At 41.2% G+C, this 19,655-nt stretch overlaps 1 long non-coding RNA gene across 1 annotated transcript; it reads left to right on the plus strand.

The window, feature by feature from the left end:
• The first annotated feature begins 2,606 nt into the window (after positions 1-2,606).
• On the plus strand, positions 2,607-10,329 carry LOC116468368 (uncharacterized). The gene is made up of 3 exons (XR_004248034.2): positions 2,607-2,763; positions 3,509-3,622; positions 9,942-10,329. It is a non-coding gene; the product is annotated as an uncharacterized LOC116468368 (long non-coding RNA).
• The last annotated feature ends 9,326 nt before the right edge of the window (positions 10,330-19,655 follow it).

Below are 19,655 nucleotides of genomic sequence, written 5' to 3' on the forward strand. Positions count from 1 at the left end.
TTTCCCTAAACAATTGGTGTCAGTGAAGTGGGATTTGCTGGAAAGGCCCTTGTTCATGGAAACATGTGGTTTGAGAAAAGAAAGGACAAAAGGGTGGAAGGTGAGGAATTTTTTTTTTTAATATACTTTAAGTTCCAGGATACATGTGCACAAAGTGCAGGTTTGATATATAGGTACACATGTGCCATGTTGGTTTGCTGCACCCATCAACTCGCATTTACATTAGGTATTTCTCCTAATGCTATCCCTCCCCTACTCCCCACCCCACAACAGGCCCTGGTGTGTGATGTTCCCTGCACTGTCCAAGTTTTATTGTTCAATTCCCACCTATGAGTCAGAAAATGCGGCATTTGGTTTTCTGTCCTTGTGATAGTTTGCTGAGAATGATGGTTTCCAGCTTCATCCATGTCCCTACAAAGGACATGAACTCATCCTTTTCATGGCTGCATAGTATTCCATGGTGTATATATGCCACATTTTCTTAATCCATTCTATCATTGATGGACATTTGGGTTGGTTCCAAGTCTTTGCTATTGTGAATAGTGCCGCAATAAACATACGTGTGCGTGTGTCTGTATAGTAGCATGATTTATAATCCTTTGGGTATATACCCAGTAATGGGATCGCTGGGTCAAATGGTATTTCTAGTTCTAGATCCTTGAGGAATCATCACACTGTCTTCCACAATGGTTGAACTAATTTACACTCCCATCGACAGTGTAAAAGCATTCCTATTTCTCCACATCCGGTGAGGAATTTTTGATTCCTGGGTGGCAACCTGGTCACCTATGGTATGAAGCCACAGCTGTCTTAAGATCAGTTACTAAAAGTAAAAGTTACCAGTGGAATTTAGAGATGGACTCAATTCCCCAGGAGTTGGTTCATTGGATGCATAAAGAAATGCAAACTAATAAGAAAAAAATCAAAATAATCCCTTGGTTATTATTATCTGTGAGAGCTAAAATGAAATTAAAAGAGACTACTGGGTCAGGTCTTAATGGTACACCAAGGTGAGATTTCAGTCAGCCTGAGCCTCAAAGCTGCCCCTCAAGAGCAGAATTACTCAGGGACAACAGAAAGCACCTCTGAGAACTATAGTTCCCAAGAAAGTAGTAAATGTGAAGAAAGGGCAAGATCAAGTAACTACTGAAAAGAGAGGTTACAGTGTGAGGGAATTGTTCCATTATGTAGATCAGCATCATTGTCTTCCTGAGGAACCTTTACTAAAGTGGATTATGAGAGCAATTAATTTTGAGGAAGTATCTTTGGTTTTAAGTGCTGCAGACTGGAAGAGCATATTTGGGTTGATGCAGGACCCACAGCTCACTATTGAACAATCGCAGGTGGGTATCTGTGATCCAGACATACAGGAGGTTATTCCTGAGGGAACAGTCAGCCTGATGGACTGGATACAAGCCACTGTGAAGTCTGTTTACCCTGAAAAGGGGAACTGTCCAACTCCACCTGTAAATGCCAAGTGGAGCACCCAAGATGAAGCAACTGATATCCTTCATGTGCAAGCCACATGAGACTGGCTTTATGATGACAGGGAGATTCACCCACTAAATATGCCCATTACCGAGGTCATGGTAAATGCTGTGGTTAAGGGGGCCTCTTCTACATGGGGTGCCATGTGACTTTACACTTTCATACTGGAACAGTTCTGGAAGCCTTATCACATTTGCTGCCTCAGCTTCCCCTCATGGGTCTTACAGATGCTAAGAAAAACATTAGGTTAATTAACAAAAGAATAGAAAAAGGCAAAAGAGAGAGTCAAAGGCCTCATCGCAGGAAGGTAAACATGTTTAAATGGTTTTAAAAAATAAGATGAGGCCGGGCGTGGTGGCTCACACCTGTAATCCCAGCATTTTGGGAGGCAGAGGTGGGTGGATCATGAGGTCAGGAGTTCGAGACAAGCCTGACCAACATGGTAAAACCCCATCTCTACTAAAAATACAAAAATTAACTGGGTGTGGTGGCACACGCCTGTAGTCCCAGCTACCTCAGGAGGCTGAGGCAGGAGAATCACTTGAACCTAGGATGCAGAGGTTACAGTGAGCCGAGATTGCACCATTGCACTCCAGCCTGGGTGACAGAGCAAGACTCCATCTCAAAAAAAAAAAAAAAAAAAATAGAAAACATTGATGGGGTGAAACTAAGAAGAAAAAGAAAGGGGGAGTCATGGGACTTGTCCCAGCAGAGTGGAAATCTTTAGATGACTAAGAAATGAAATGAATAAAATGAAAATTGTTGGTTTTAGAACAAAGGTCTTAATACAACACTATAGAAGGTTGAGTAGACCAAGGGAGGTGTTTCTGGCCCCTCAACATTAAAGGGCCCCAAATGAGTTTGCTGTTTCTCTCAGTTTAGAAAAGTTTTAAAAGCTGGAATGCACAGATTGCAATGAAAAAATTGCAGTGAAAAAATCTGACCTGAAAAGGCCCAGGGTCCTTTGGCTCAACTCTTGGCTGTTGATATGGTGATATGGTTTGGCTCTGTGTCGCCACCCAAATCTCATCACATTGAGGGAGGGACCTGTAATCCCCGTTGTTGAGAGAGAGAGGTGATTGGATCATGGGGGCAGTTTTCCCCATGCTGTTCTCATGATAGTGAGTGAATTCTCATGAGATCTGATGGTTTTTTAAGTGTTTGACAGTTCCTCCTTCACGAGCTCTCTTTCTCCTGCCGTCTTATGAAGAAGGTGCCTGCTTCTCCTTCGCCTTCCGCCATGATTGAAAATTTCCTGTGTGGCCGTGTGAAACTGTGAGTCAATTAAACCTCCTTTCTTTATAAATTACCCAGTCTTGGGTATTTCTTTATAGTAGTATGAGAATGAGTGAATACAGCTGGGGACTGAAAGCCTTTTGCACAACAAAGGGTAAAATGATCTGGGGATGGGGAAGAGAAGTTTCTGAAGCTAGAATATAAAATCCATTGCTTGATAGAATTGTGAAAGTTGGTATATTTGAGCATCTTCATGTGAAGTGGTTGCATCTCTTTTATCTGATTTTATCATGGGAATGAACATTGTATCTGATTGGGGAATGTTTCCCTTACCTGGTACTATAAAACAGAAGGCACGTAAATTCACCCTTCCAGCAATACTAATTGGATATGCTAAATGAGAACCAGATTACCCAAGCCAACACAGTGCACAGTAGAAGCTAGAGTGCTGATAGGGACAAATACATAATTTCATAATCCTCAAGTATTTCCTGGGGCTTATGGCAAAACCTCTGAACACCTCGCAGCCACAACTACTGGGATTTGGACTAGAGGATTTCCTCTTGAGGGGCATTTACTGCCTTCTATGAAACATTAGCTAAAGCTACCTCTATGCCACCTAAAATACCCATGCTGTCCCAGATGATGTCAGAGAAACATTCTAATGTGAATGGCAGTGCCCAGAAGAGTTCCATAATAAAATGGAAATGATTTATAGAAGATCATGCTACATGGGGAATGCAAACAGGAGCTACTCTTGAGCAGGAAGTTTCTTTTTCCCTAGGACTGACTCTGGAACTGTGTAAGAAACTGCTAGTGCCTGATAAACTCAGTGCTGGATAAACAGCTCTCTACTCATCAACCAAGAGCTGCTTGGTTCATGGATAGCAATTCCAAGGTAAATGAACACCATTCTGTTTGGAATGCTGCTATTTTGATCAAATAAGGTAAAAATAGATGTGCTCGATGGGCTGAATTGCATGCCGTTTTTCTAACAGTGATGGAAACATTGAAAAATGGCAGAACCCTCTATATTTGGGTTTTTACTGTCTCATGGGCGTGACCAATAGCCTGGTCATACACTCACACAAGAGTGCAAAACTTGGTCTATTACAGGGATGCCCATAATGGAGCATGGCCCAATGGGAATTTGAGGGGTGTATTATAGTAAGTCAGTACCCATCAGAAGAAATCCTTTCCCGGTTTAGATAGTGACTAGAATCAACAAACAGAATTCTCTGTGTGCTCCCTGAAAGTGGCCACCTGGGTCCACAAAATGAGGGGATATTATAGAAGGGCAGAGATGGGCTGAATCTAGACGTGCTCCTTTTGCATCCTCTCAGGCACAACATGCCAGGAAGTGTTAGCAGCAGCAAATTGATTCTTGCCTCCTCAGAGGAAAGAATTCAGCTGAGGGGTATAAGGCAGAGTGAGAAGTGGAGGCAAGTTTTAGAGCAGGAGTAAGAGTTTATTAAAAAGTTTTAGAGAAGAAGCAGAAAGAAATAATGAGCAGAGTAAACAGACATCCCACAGAGTGAGAGAAAATCCTTGCAAACTATGCATCTGACAAAGGACTAATATCCAGAATCTACAAAGGAACTCAAACCAATCAGCAAGAAAAAAAAAAACAAATAATTCCATTAAAAAGTAGTCTAAGGACATGAATAGATAATTCTCCAAATAAGATATACAAATGGCCAACAAACATATGAAAAAATGCTCAACATCACTAATGATCAGGGAAATGCAGATCAAAACCACAATGGGATACTGCCTTACTCCTGCAAGAATGGCCATAATCAAAAAAATCAAAAAATAACAGATGTTGGCATGGATGTGGTGAAAAGGGGATACGTTTACACTGTTGGTGGGAATGTAAACTGCTATAATCACTATGGAGAACACTATGGAGATTCCTTAAAGAACTAAAGGTATTTGATCCAGCAATTCCACCACTAGGTATCTACCCAAAGGGAAAAAGAGGTCATTATATGAAAAAGACACATGCACAAGCATGTTTGAAGCAGCACAGTTCTCAAACACAAAAATATGGAACCATCCCAAATGCCCATCAATCAACAAATAAAGAAAATATGGTATATCACATTCTTGTAATGTCAGCTACTCAGGAAGCTGAGGCATGGGAATAGCTTGAACCCTGGAGGTGGAGGCTGCAGTGAGCCAAAATCACGCCACTGCACTCCTGCCTGGGCGACAGAGTGAGACCCTGTCAAAAAAAATAAAAGAAAAGAAAGAATAAAATGTGGTATATATGTATATATATATGCCATGGAATACTACTCAGCCATAAAAATGAACAAAATAATGGCATTTGCAGCAACTTGGATGGAGCTGGAGACCATTATTCCAAGTGAAATAACTCAGGAATGGAAAACCAAACATTGTATTTCTCATTATAAGTGGGAGGTAAGCTATGAGGATGCAAAGGCATAAGAATGACACAGTAGACTTTAGGAACTTGGCAGGGGGCAAGGGAAGGATGGGAGGGGGTGAGAAATAAAAAACTACACATTGAGTGCAGGGTACACTGCTTAGGTAATGGGTGCACCAAAATCTCAGCAATCACACCTAAAAAACTTATCCATGTAACCAAACACCACCTGTTCACCAAAAACTATTGAACTTAATTTTTTTTTAAACAGTTTGACAGCAAGATCGAAAGAAAGTAAAGTGTCCAGGCGCGGTGGCTCACACCTGTAATCCCAGCACTTTGGAAGGCTGAGGCAGGCGGATCACCTGGGGTCAGGAGTTCAAAACCAGCCTGGCCAACATGGCAAAACCCCATCTCTACTAAAAATACAAAAATTAGCTGGGTGCAGTGGTGGGCACCTGCAATCCCAGCTACTCGGGAGGCTGAGGCAGGAGAATCGTTTGGACCTGGAAGGCGGAGGTTGCAGTAAGCCTAGATCATGCCGTTGCACTCCAGCCTGGGTGACAGTATGAGACTCTGTAAAAAAGAAAAGAAAGTAAAGTACACTTGGAAAAGGGCCAAGTGGGCAACATGAGAGATCAAAGTGCCCTGTTCGGCTCTTGATGTGGGGTTTTAGGCATTGGCGTGGTTCTGGGGTTTCCACTTCCCCTCCCTTGATTTTTTCCTTGGGGTGGTTGTCCACATGCACAGAGGCCTGCCAGCACTTGGGACAGACCTACATGTGCAATGTGTTTACTTAAGTTGTGCACATGCTCATTTCAGGCACTTTTCCCTTACTGGTTGACTGTTCCTAGAGGAAGGTCATTTACCAGTTAAACTCCATTATTTTACCTCTTAGTGAGCACACTTGGGCCTGCTTGCCCAACTCCTGAGAGCTTATCAAGAAGCTGCTGATCACCAGCTTCAGGTGTTTTCTATTGGGAGATTGCCTTTCCCTGGCACTGGCTGTGACCAATTCTTATTTTAGAGAGACAGTTTAACAACTGCCTGACCATCCCCTGATGGTCGCTTGGCATTTCTTGTGTGTGTGTGGGTGGGGAGGGCTCTTCTGCTCTGCTCATGTCTGACTACCTACTGTGACAGAAGAACTGTTCTGTTTCTCATCAAGGGAGACAGGGACTGCTGATGGCTATGGGGAAAATTCTCTGGTGGGAAGACCCAGAACATAGCTGGCAAGTAAAACTGATGCTGGTAGCCCTGGGGAGCTACAAATGTGTCTTGACAGGAATAGACACTGATTCCAGAGTGGGCTTTCCTTATCCAATGGAAATGAAAATGCTCCGAGTGCCACGAAAACAAAACAAAAAAACAGAAGATGTCACCTGGATGTGGATGGTCAACCACTATTTCTTCAGACCAAGGAACACACTGTACATCCCATAATGTCCCACAATAGGCAGAGAGAGACCTTCCTTAGAATAATAGTTTGATAGAGAAGTAGATTGGACAACTGAAACATTGGTTTTCTAAAACAGGGGGAAGATAAAAGCATGAAGGGCAAGCTTACATGCCTTCAGGAATGTGTGCTCACATTCAACATGACTGGGACTAGACTGTCTCTGCTAGATTTTTTCTGGTTGACTGGAGAAGAAGGGGTGGAGAAGATGCTGGTATGACTATGCAATTCTTGCTGAGAGAGAATCACACTAGTATAATTACTATAATTTTTTCTTTCTTCCCCAGATCACCTCAAAAAAAATTTAGGCTGGGCATGGATGGTTCACGCCTGTAATCTCAGCACTTTGGAGAGCTGAGGCAGGAGGAGCACTTGAGCACCAGAGTTTAAGACCAGCCTGGGTAATATAGTGAGACCTCATCTCTATAAAATAATAATATTAATAATAATAACTTTTTTTTTTTGAGACAGAGTCTGGCTCTGTCCCCCAGGCTGGAGTGCAGTGGCACCATCTCAGCTCACTGCAAGCTCCGCCTCCCGGGTTCACGCCATTCTCCTGCCTCAGCCTCCCAAGTAGCTGGGACTACAGGCGCCCGCCACCACGCCCTGCTAATTTTTTTGTATTTTTAGTAGAGACAGGGTTTCACTATGTTGGCCAGGATGGTCTCGAACCCCTGACCTCGTGATCCGCCCACCTCAGCCTCCCAAAGTGCTAGGATTACAGGCTATTATTTATTTTTGCTCCTCTACCTGATACACTAGTCCGAAGACTAGGGCTACAATATACATGCTGAAACAGCAGAGATGATTTCTAAACAAAAAAACTGTAACTATGATTTTAAATCTTATGTCAAATTCCTTAAGGCCATGATGGGAGTGGGTTGTGCCTTCACCCCATGTAGCAAAATTGGGGCTAACAGTGAATGAATCCGTATTGCCTGGTGGTAAAAATAGCTCACTAGTTCTGCAGTTATGTAAACTGACCCCATCAGAATGGGGATAGACTGAGGAGGAACTACTTGCTAGACTTGTATTGCTACCTGCAATCTAGACCAGCACAGTGGCATTTCTAATGTTTTTCCCAAAGGTGAAAAGGTTTGGGTCTTAATGGACAGAAGGGGAAACAGTAGCTGAGAGTAGGAAAATGAATATATAGGTTATTAATTGAAAAAAATTCAATGTTATGTTTTGTGAAAGGAAAATAAATCAGGACCTTAAAATCACTAAGCCAAAGGGAAAAGTCAATCCAGACACTGTATCAGGCAAACCTGCCTTCCATTTTATTCCTAAATAAGACAGCTACAAAGATAAAAACAAAACAAAACAAAACAAAAAAACCAAAAAAACATAGCTCCCTAACAATTTGCCCACTAGAAAACTCTTTGTGGGTCTCAAGATCTTTACCCTAAAACAGTTCTGTTGAATTTCACCCTAACGATGTAACTTGATAGCTTATCCTTACAGGTACAGGACAAAGAACATAATTCAAAGTCATCCCTCTGCTCACCTGAGGCAAGTGCATATCTGATTGATTCTTCTGCCCTATGCTTATTGTATCTTATATAAAAATTCAGATTCACTGAGCTAGATGAATGCATAAGCAACTATTCTACTCGCCTCTCATATGTGAACAGCTAATCAAAGACTCAAAAGAATGCAACCATTTGCCTCTCATCTACTCACATCTCTTTTTTTTTTTTTAATTTTTTCACTTTAAGTTCCAGGATACATGTGCAGAATGTGCAGGTTTGTTACATAGGTATACATGTGCCATGGTGGTCTGCTGTACCTATCAACCCATTATCTAGGTTTTAAGCCTCGCATGCATTGGGTATTTGTTCTAATGCTCTCCATCCCCCTGCCCCCCACCCTCGGTGTTGTTCCCCTCCCTGTGTCCATTTGTTCTCACTGTTCAACTTCCACTTATGTCTACTCATATCTTTCAAAAATTTCTTTCTCTTTCCCCAATAGCCACGCTTTCCCCTTTAAATACTGAAGCCCTCAAAATCATCTTTGGAGAAAGGCACAGACTTGTCTCCTGGGTATGTGTCCTTAATCTTGGCAAAATAAACTTCTAAATTGATTGAGACCTGTCTCAGGTACTTTTTGGTTTACAGTTAACAACTCAAAAAGTCTCTGAGCAAGAGATGATATTGTCTCTTAGGTCAGTCATCCCAGATGCCTGAAACGGTGAGGTTGAATATTTACCGAGGCCACTCCTGCTTTTGGGACCCGACAAGACTGACAGGAAACCTGCAAACCTGGTTGATCTCATCCTGGGAGATACTCATACAATCTGATGAACTGGACTAATTATTAATGATTTTGTGTATATATATTTTTGATGTAAAGGATCCATGGTTGAAAACTAGGGGCTGGCCTGTGGTGTTATGATATATAATGGTTTTCGTCCATGGTTCCTGGTTCATAACTCCCAGAGCCCTTGTCACAATGTTGGGTGTGTTAGGCCTCAGGCGCAGGCCTCAGGAAATAGAATCTTTCTTCTGCCCTCCTTTCACCTGCTCCAAGGCAGGACTCTAATGTTCCCCCATATTTCTGATTGTGGGTGTTAAGACCCTCCCAGGAGAGAGTCCCACCCTGTACCCTAGGCGGAGGAATGCTGACATCATGGAGCTTCCATAAAAACCCAAGAGGGTAGGGTCAGCGAGCTACCAAGTAGCTGAACGTGCGGAGATCCCTGAAGGGTGGCACATCCAGGGAGGACATGAAAGCTCCCTGCCCCTTCCCCCATACCTCGCCCTACAAGTCGCACCTTCATCTGTATCCTTCGCAATATCCTTTATAATAAACCAGCACACGTGAAAAAGAAAAAAGGAAAGAGGCCGGGCGTGGTGGCTCATGCCTGTAATCCTAGCACTTTGGGAGACCAAGGCGGGTGGATCACAAGGTCAGGAGTTTGAGACCAGCCTGGCTAACATAGTGAAACCCCGTCTCTACTAAAAATACAAAAATTAGCTGGGTATGGTGGCGGGTGCCTGTAATCGCAGCTACTCAGGAGGCTGAGGCAGGAGAATCACTTGAACCCGGGAGGCGAAGGTTGCAGTGAGCCGGGATCGCACCATTGCACTCCAGCCCAGGAGACAGTGCGAGACTCCAACTCAAAAAAAAAAAAGAAAGAAAGAAAAGAAGAAAGGGAGAAAGAGAGAAAAAGAAAGAAAGAGAAAGAAAGAAAGAGAAAGAGACAGAAAGAACGAACGAGAGAGAGAGAAAGAAAGAAAGAGAAAGAAAGAGCGGGCTAGGTTTGTATAAAGATGTTTTTAAAATTATCACATTATTTGCTAATATAAACAGTGTACATAATATATTTATGAAAATAAACTACAAGGAAATCTGCTTTTGTGTTGTTAGGATGACTCTCTAGCTATTGAATCCCTGAAACCTTAAGAAGCAAATTACTGGAGGCCAGTCAAGTCCTCTGTGTGAGTGTCCAGGACTGGCTGAAGGAGCTTTCACCCTGAGAAGTCATTCAGCTGACTGCATGGAGAGGGTGGTGGAAACAACCCAGGCTTGTCATCAAACCGACCTGGGCTTTCACCCCAGCACACCCTGCACTATCTGTGAGAAACCAAGAAAGTGACACAATTTCTCAGAGCTTGTTTCCTCAGACGTTACCAATAAAACGGGAGAAAAAAAAAAAACTCCTTGGGATTATTAGAAAATCAATGACATATTATGTGCAGTAGAACCCAGCAAAGCACTGGACCAGAGTGAACAATAAATAATAAACAGAGTTGCCTGTCCTTGCCTTTCTTTTAACCAGCCTTCCAACCTCACAGACATGACTATGCCAGCTCATATTGAATCACATGCTCCACATCAGATACTCTGTGTCTGTATATGCAGGACTATGAAAAAGGTATGCTTTGTGCATATGTTTGATGCCCTTAATTGCAGCTTCTTCCAGACAGCTTCTCATCTTCCCCCGCCTTCTAATCTGGCCGTACTTTAGAGGGTTCAAATTGGCTCTGACCCTAAAATAACTTACTTTTGCTTCTGATAGTCCATAACAAGAAGCATTTTTATGGAATATAATGGAGAGCTGGCAGCAGGTTGAGAATCTAACACAAGACTTAAAATGCTGCAGTTATCCATCAGTCACACTACAGAGCAGGTCACGCATAATAAACAGCTGCTTTATTAGCTTGATGGATTATGCAGCAAATACAAAATGACAGAAAGCAGCTACAGACCAGAAGCTGATGGGTCGCAGGAAAATGTGCTGGTGTGGGCCAATTCATGGATGCCATTGACAATCATGCCAGAGATCAATTCTGACCAGCACACATTTCTATACTGGGAAGCCCCTGGGACATTCCAAGTGCAAGAGCCATCCATCCCTGCAGGGAAGACAACCAGTATCCAGACCAAACTCTTCTGTCAGTTGGCTACAAAATCTACTTTTCTCAATACTGAGATGCTACTAAATAAACATGTAACATGAATAAAGATAAACTATTAAAAGCTTATTTTCATGTTAAATTAGCAAGGATATTTGGGGATTTGTTTCATGGCTTTCATCCAGGTATATTCCTCCCTCATCTTTTTTTGAAATAGACTAAAGTTCTGTTTCTGACTTTATCCTGGGAGCATTTGTTTGTGACATGCAGAAAATGGGAACTGAATAGCCAGCAAGCCAAAAAGGGCAGACGATGCAAAGTCTATAAGGCAAAATCAAATGTGGGGAACAATCAGACGGCTCAAACTCCTCTCCTTCTGAGCACAACTGCATTTCCTGAAAGATCAAAAGCGCATCACCTATGCTGGCTTGAGAGTTGTAATCCTGACAAGCCAGCTAAAAAATACACAAGTTTTTAAGTATATGCAAATGTACACTTGTTCCTCTACTAACCTTATTTTGCCTTCTTTTTTAAGAATACTTTTTCTTTTTTTTTCAGACAGGGTCTTGCTCTGCCACCCAGGCTGGAATGCAGCGGTGGGATCTCTGCTCACTGCAACCTCCACCTCTAGGGTTCAAGCAATTCTCCTGCCTCAGCCTCCTGAGTAGCTGGGATTACAGGCTGTTGCCACCACACCCAGCTAATATTTTTGTATTTTTAGTAGAGATGGGGTTTCACTATGTTGGCCAGACTGGTCTCAAACTCCTGACCTCAAGTGATCCACCAACCTCGACCTCCCAAATTGCTGGGATTACAGGTGTGAGCCACCACGCCCAGCCTAGAATATAATCTTTTAATGTGATTCCATTTTATCCTATGCCATTGTGACTTTCTGATCCATAAGGATGTCACAGAAAAACATACTATTGAAAACATGAAATTATACGAGTATATGCTTAAGACTATGTCCAGCCAAATTACAGTTGATCATTTCATGGAAAAAAAAAAAAAAAAAAGAAAGCTTTTGCTCGTTGATCTATGCTTTTTCCATCTTAAAATTCCTTACATTGGTATTTCAAGTCAATTTTTGTTTGCCTGCATAATCCGAGTAATTGCCACAATTTTCCGTTTTACTTTGCAAATATTCATACATCAGGCATAACATTTTGCAATGATCTACCACAACCAGTTAAGTCTGTCTCTATAAACAGTAACTTTATTTTCTGAACCAAAAACAGACCACCTGGGCTGCCAGGAGGGCAGAGTGCTTTACACCCAGCCCGTATCCCTGATTCACTCCCTTCTCCATCAAATAAGTATTCAAAACTGCCACTAGTATTATCTTTCTAAACTAGAAATCAAATCAAGTCACTCCCATGCTTCAAACCTCTTGATGTCTTCTCTTTTTCTGTAAGATAAAATCTAAACTTCGTTGGACAAGCAAACCTCCAAATAGCCAGGCTCAAGCCATCTCTTTCTGAAAAGAGAATCCACTTCATAAGCCCTTCCATCCAGCCATTCTCAACTTCTTGCCCCGGCTTAACACAGCCTTTTCCAGATTTCATATCTTTGTACCTGCTATTCTTTCTGTGGAAGTATTCTTACTCACTCCCAGCCCCCCTCACCCCCATCCATACACACACTCACTTCTACTTATTCTTCAGGACAGATTCCAATGTCTGCTCAGGGTATCTTTCCAAGACTTTCCCAGGCAGTTAGTTGTTTCTTAACAAGTTATTTGTGCCTATATCAAAGCACTCACAACATTTTATATCAATTTATCTATTTATGCATTTATGTCTCCTTCTAAGCTATAGCTCTCTACAGTTTTAAATAGACTATTTTGATGGATAACTCCAAATTATAACTGTCTGCTGGAAGCTGGAGACTATTTTTGCCTCAGGCTCATGAGGTGAGTTCGATCAGGATCAAGGCTACCACTTGGGGGAGATGTTGTAAAGAGAGTACCAGCACTGGGTCAGGGGAGGGACAAAACAGTGATCTTTAATAATTTTTTGATAACTTTAATTTTTTAATGACTCTTCCAAACCTAAGATGATGAGCGTATGACAACAGAAATAGCCTCACAACAATCTTTTTGGTTCATCAGTAACCAGCAGCCATAAAGCCAGGGCTGCTTTATGTAGAGAAAGGCAGCATACTTCTAGCTAATTTATTAGGTTGAGACTCCACATTAGACACAGTCTGGGGTTAATAGCTGTGATTTTTCTATCTCTAAAAAGCTAATTACAAAGACCTATCACTCCCATTTTTGTTGGTAACTAAAGCAGTTCAAGAGGTATGCCTACTGGGGAAGTGGGAGAAGTTAGAGAGGGTTAATTGGGATAGTTGCTAATTCCAAAGAAGAAGAGGAAACAATAACAAAAATGCTTTTTTTTTTTTTTCATTACAAAGAAGTTCTCTTTGAACTACAAATATAAGCTCTACATAAAATGCATTGGCCCAAATATTTAGATTCCTGCTGACAGTCAGAGTCAATGGTGGACTGATGTCATGCCAACGGACATGCAGTGTGAGCCTTTAACTTAAGAGTGCTAGGGCTAATTAGACAGGAAAATTACACCATGCCACATCCAGTTCTGGAATGTGTATTTCCACCACAGAATAGATAACAACAATGTGTAGCAGCACATCTCACATCTTCAGACTTGATCTAAGACAAAGAACAAAATACTTTAGGAATAATTCCTGAAGAACAGAATGGGATTCAGCCTTGTTTGCCTCTTCACAAACGCTTAAAAACAAAAAGGGCAAGCAAATCTTTTTTATATATTAATTTTCTTCCACTTTATTCACAAGTTATTTTTTCCCCTTCCTCCTATGGGGTGGGGGATGGTTAGTAAAACAATATGAATAAAAGTAAGCCTTTCTCTGTTGAGTTTCTGGTATAGGTGCAGAACAGCGCCAACCTCTGTTCCTGGTACCTAGACACTGTGCCTAGTGTGGAAACTCCACACATGCACTCTCCAATGTCTGGGAAATATGCCTCCCAGCTGACATAGACCAGTCTCTGCCTTGTCCATAGTCTGAAGCCAGTTTTGTCCTGAGTACCTCTCCTCACACAGTGGGAATTCTGATTTTATTTGGTTCTAAACCCCAGTTTGCTGCTAGCTGGAAAGACAAGAACTAGAATCCTGTGCCTCCTCTCCCTCTTTAGGAGCCTCTAAACACTGCAGAGTTGCTAACACAGTTTTCCTAGAAGCAATTATCTAAACCAAACCTATGCCACCAAAAAAGCAGAGCAAAGGCTGGGTGCAGTGGCTCTCATCTGTAATCCCAGCAGTTTGGAAGCCAAAGGTGGGAGGATTTCTTGAGCCCAGGAGTTCAACACCAACCTGGACAACATAGCAAGACCCTGTCTCTAGAAAAAAAATACAAAAATTAGCCAGGTGTGGTGGTTCGTGCTTGGCACCAGCTGCTTGGTGAGGCTGAGGTGGGAGGATTGCTTGAGCCCGGGAGTTCAAGGCTGCAGTGAGCTATGATCATGCTACTGCACTGAACCTGGGCAGCAGAGCAAGCCCCTGTCTCAGAAAAAAAAACCAAATTCTTAAAACCCCAATAATAAAAAGATAAATAACCCATTTTCTAAAAAAAAAAAAAAAAAGCAAAGCAAAGAGATAATCAGAAAATAAGTATCTAGAAGAAGGGAAGTATCCAAGAGCAGTGTTCACAGCATCTGATGAGAATTTCTTGTCATCTCCAGTCAAAATTTTAAAAATAACAGCTCCATCACAAAATTATTGTCTTTCCCTATCAGTACATTTGGAAAAACTAACAGACCTTGGTCCCCAGATGTTCATTCAACTGTGGAAGTCAATTCATCAGAATCTCTACAATTTATGTTTTCTAACTATCTCTTTCTAGAATCATCGAAAGTCATTTAGTGCTGATATATGAACCAAATGAAAGTTGTTCTGAGACAACTATTACTCAGGCCAAATGACTTTAATGTCAACTATGTTAATAATAATAGCTTTTCAAGAAATCCTTTATGGAACAAATGACCTTGTGTTTTTGCTCATTGTTCCAGTGAAACAACTGAAACACAAGTAAAATATACAGAGAAAGCGCTACAGATCATAGCACCATCTGCATCTCATGCCCATCCTGTTTCACTTCCTTCTCAAAATTATGGTTCTGCTTGACTTTTCCTAGTGATAAAAGTTAAAATAAAACCTGAAAATCAAATATGTAAACCCACGATTATTTATAGCTGCCCAATTTCTTATGACACAGATTTGATCCAGTTCTGCATGACTAAGAAAATTAAGCATGAAACACCTCTTTCAACAGACTTCTCAAGCACTGAGATGCTTTGCGGCAATTCAACACGTGTGTGCCTTCTCTTGGTAGGAAACAAGAAATACAAAGATAGATGGCATCACCTGAAAAGAAAAAAGTGAGGGCCTAGGTCTATGGAGGCAGTTTAATCACTTGCAAGCAGTTTATCATTCAACATAATAACACAGGCCCTAAAATGCCTGCTCTGACACTCTCATTTGTCCTGTGATAGACTGCTCACTGCATGGGAATTTAATATCCCCAATGCAATCAAACTTTGTGGTGCACAGAATTTGCCCATCATCTATAAGCTAGAAGTCACAGTACAACTCACTTCACTCACCAGGGCAGGATGCTGCAAGGGGCCACAGTCTGTCACCCACAGGTTGGTTCTCAACCCAGCTCCCACATAAGACTCATTTGTGAATGCCCAGACCCCACCTCAGAATGTATGAGGCCAGGGCATGGATGTTTTTTTTCTCAAAGCAGGTGATTCTATCATAGAGCTTTGTTGAGAATCACAAAGATTCAACATTTGACCTTTCAGCATGATTGCTGGTGGTGTTTTGAAATTTGGTTCAAGGGCAGAGAATACACTACCTTCCAGAAAACTAAGGCAGCCTCATTTGTGAGGCTACATAATAGTTTTCCTTGTAGGTGGGCAGCCCTCAGGGAGTTCTCTGATGGGGTATAAATCTCGTTTTCCATAGAAACAAGCAGATCTCCTGGCTGTTCTGCTCCTGATTAGCCTGGCACAAAAAATCTCATGTCCCAGGCAAAGTAGATGTTATTATCATTAGTTTATAAAGAAATGGAAAATCTGAAAGGTAAAATGGTTTGCCTAGTTTCATACTGCTGGCTGAAAAGTGGCTGGCTCAAAGCAAAGATTACAATTTTCTATCCCTAAGTGTTTTCCTGATCTTAAAATGTATTGTCTACTGTGTTATCTTCCCACATGAATTAAATTGCAGGTTTAGGAAAATAGGATGTACCCTTTAAAAATAAAAAAAAATGCCACTGCACTCCAGCCTGGGTGAGAGAGCGAGACTCCGTCTCAAAAAAATAAATAAATAAATAAATAAATATATATATATATATTTTTTATTTTAGAGTTTATTTTGGAGCAACGATTTTCAAAGTGTAATCCCTGAACCAGCAATATGAGGATCACTTGGGAATTTATTAGAAATGCAAATTCTCATTTGGACCTAGAGAATCAGAAGGTTTGGGGATGGGGCCAGCTCACCAGGTGATTTAGATGCCTCCTAAAGTTGGAAAACAACTGTTTTTAACAAAAGCTAAACTGTTAAACTGCAAGCATTTTCCCCAAAACGTTGTTGAAGTAGAACTCATAAAAACACTTTTTAAAGTAACCCCAAGGGTAAAGCCAGAGAAAAGTAGTTTTGGCTACTTGATCGCCAGAGGTTGGGTCCTCTTGGCTACAAGATAATCATGAGACAATCCTGGGAAATCAGCCCTAAGTCATGTTTTTCTCTTCCTTGAGGAGAGAAGGCATTCAAGTAAAAGTTAAGACAGGCAGAAACAGTTTAAAAAAAATATGTTAAACAAAGAAAGATAATTCTCTGACAAGGAAGGTAACAGGGCTTAATTAGTCCCTTAAACTGGCAGGACATAGAGGAAAAGGCCCTGTGGAGAGAGGTAGACAGGTTTAACGAATCGATTTTCCTTTCCACTCAGGTACATGGCCAAATTCTCCAGCCTCCCTGGCAATAAAGTGTAGCCACATGACTGTGTTCTAACTGATGGAATATGAGTAGAAGAGATGGAGGCTACTTCTAGCCCAGCACCCCAAAAATATTTCATAATGCTCTCTTTCCACTCTCTGGCTGGCTGGAAGCAGAGAATTCAGCATAGGCCTCCACAGCTCCAAAAGACAGTGCAGCCACCAGATAGAGTTCATAAATCACCCCAGGGAGAACCACCCACCAAACACTTGCACAGAAATGCTGCATGAATGAGACTTAAGTTCCACTGGGCTAAGCCGGTGACATTTGTGCATTATTATAGACAGTGTATACCATGTGGAATTTAAGTCTTTGCTAGAGTAATTAAAATAAATGCATATTTAGCCAAAGCAGCAACATTTTATTTCATTCTGAAACCTATAACTCAAAATGGCTACAGAGCAGCAGCAATGAAATTCTCTAAGGATCAAAGTCAAAAAGTGCTCCATAAAGATCAGCCTTGCACACGTGTGCCTTGTTTTTTCTGTTAAGTCTTCCGCAATGATGTAGGATTCCACTCATATTCTTGACCAGCTTGTCGTTTCAGAAATTTACCATCATATCCACATACTATAGAGGAAAGGTGATCTAGTCAGGGTTTTAATTCTAACCCTAATAACTGACCACAAATAACATGATGGATATGTTTGTGGAAATCATCACTTTTCTCCCAACTCCCACGTTTTGTGATGACTTCTCCCATTTTCCCGTGATGGCCTATGTCTTCCTCTAAGATTTCATATCTTGTGTTCAATATTTATTCATTAATTCCAAAATTATTTGTTAAAATCCAACTATTAGTCCAACTTTGTTAGTTACTCTGGGTACAATAGTGAACATAAGTTACATGTTGGCAAAACAGATATATGATTTTTTTCCATCTCTCCACAGCTTTTGACATGGGTGAAACTTCGCTTGGTTTTCATCACACAACCATCTCCTGGTTTACTTCTAGTCTCTGCAGTTTCTTCTTTCTCTAATTTACACAATCATTCTTTGTTATTCAATAATTACATTGCATTAAATGATGAAACTTTCTCAAATTTCTGTCTTAACCTGTCTCTCCTTTCAATTTCTATATTTAGGCAATTATATCCATACCAATGGTTTCAATTTTCATCTATTTATACAAGAGTCACACTTGTTAATATTTCACTGGCAGAGACCTTTCCTGGGACTTCTAGATTCATATAACCACTTATACCAATTTTCTACTAAATGTCCCTGCTTGGCTATCTCAAAGGCACTTAGGCACAGCATAACGAAAAACTGAACTCATTGCATCCAGCCCCACACTACAGCTCCACACCTGGTTTTCTTCTAGTGTGACCATTATCAGTGAACAACATGAGCTTCCACTCTGGTAAGCAAGCCAGAAATCTAGGAGTCATCCCTGACTCCCATCTCTTTCTCACTCCTGATACTGACTCTAAAACCATACCTTGTCAATTTGACTTCCAAAATATCTTCCAAATCTGTTCACTGCATTATATCTCCTTTGTTGTATCTTAATCCAAGCTGACCACATCTCTTGATTGAATTGTGGTAATAATTTTTCCATTTAAACCATGACTTGTCCATTCTCTACAATGCAAAATGATCTTTTACCAAGTGCAAATCTGCTCATTTTATTACTGATTAAAACTCACCTAGGGGCTTCCAGTCAATCTCAAGCTAAAGATCCCAATGCTTGACATTGTCTATAGGTTGCTGCCTTTGTCTGGATCCCACCTGCCTACCCAGCCTCATCTGAAGACCATCCTTTCACTTTCCCTCTGTTATACCACCACACTGGCTTTTTTACTTGAATAAGCATGTTCCCTTCAGCAATGTGGCCTTGAGACACAAACAATCTCCTTGGACTCAAACAATCTCCCTACCCATCTTTTTTTAGCTCTTTTTTTTTACTTCTTCTTTTAGAGTTTATCTCACCGTGTTGCCCTTTATCAGGAATCCTAGTGTGACCTTCATTTTGTGGTCAATTATCTCTTTCTTAAGTCTCTCATCTCCATATTTATCATAGTTGTAAATTTTCATTCATTTGTAAGACTCTTTGATTAACGTCCATTTCTGTCACTAAACTACAAGCAGCCTATGAGAGCAGGAACCACGTCTGCTTTTATTCCACCTTTGTATCCTGAGTCTCACTCATTTAACAAATATTGTGAGGATATACTAATAACAAGACAGAGAAGTTTCCATCTGTTGTGGTACTTACACTGTAGTGATAGATAATGACAAATGCAAAGGACATGAGATGGAAGCCAACAGCTGGCACAATGCCAGGCTCATTATTAACATTCAGTAAGTATTTACTGACTGTTGTTACAGCCAGTTGGCAGATAAGCAGAGCTCACTGAAGAGCCACTAACCAAGGCTTCTCCTCTTCAGGCTATGAGAGATGGAGAGGGTGGGGAGAAACAAGTGACGTGAACGGTTTCGGTTGTAGTTGCTATTGACTGACAGATCTTCAGTGCTGTTTTCAAAGGAAGTAATGTGTGATGCATTGATTTTTGGAATTTCTATTGTGAGACAGGGATGACTGGTCTTATGACAAGAGTGATTCAGTAACTTGCAGACAACGAGACCCTGGTCAGGCTGAAGGAAAAGCTGCACCTGCTGTAACTATTACTGTTTTGCTCAAATTATAGCTGACTCTGAGACATTGCTTTGAACTA

The sequence above is a fragment of the Hylobates moloch genome, unplaced genomic scaffold, assembly GCF_009828535.3.
Source record: "Hylobates moloch isolate HMO894 unplaced genomic scaffold, HMol_V3 SCAFFOLD_5, whole genome shotgun sequence".
NCBI lineage: Eukaryota > Metazoa > Chordata > Mammalia > Primates > Hylobatidae > Hylobates > Hylobates moloch.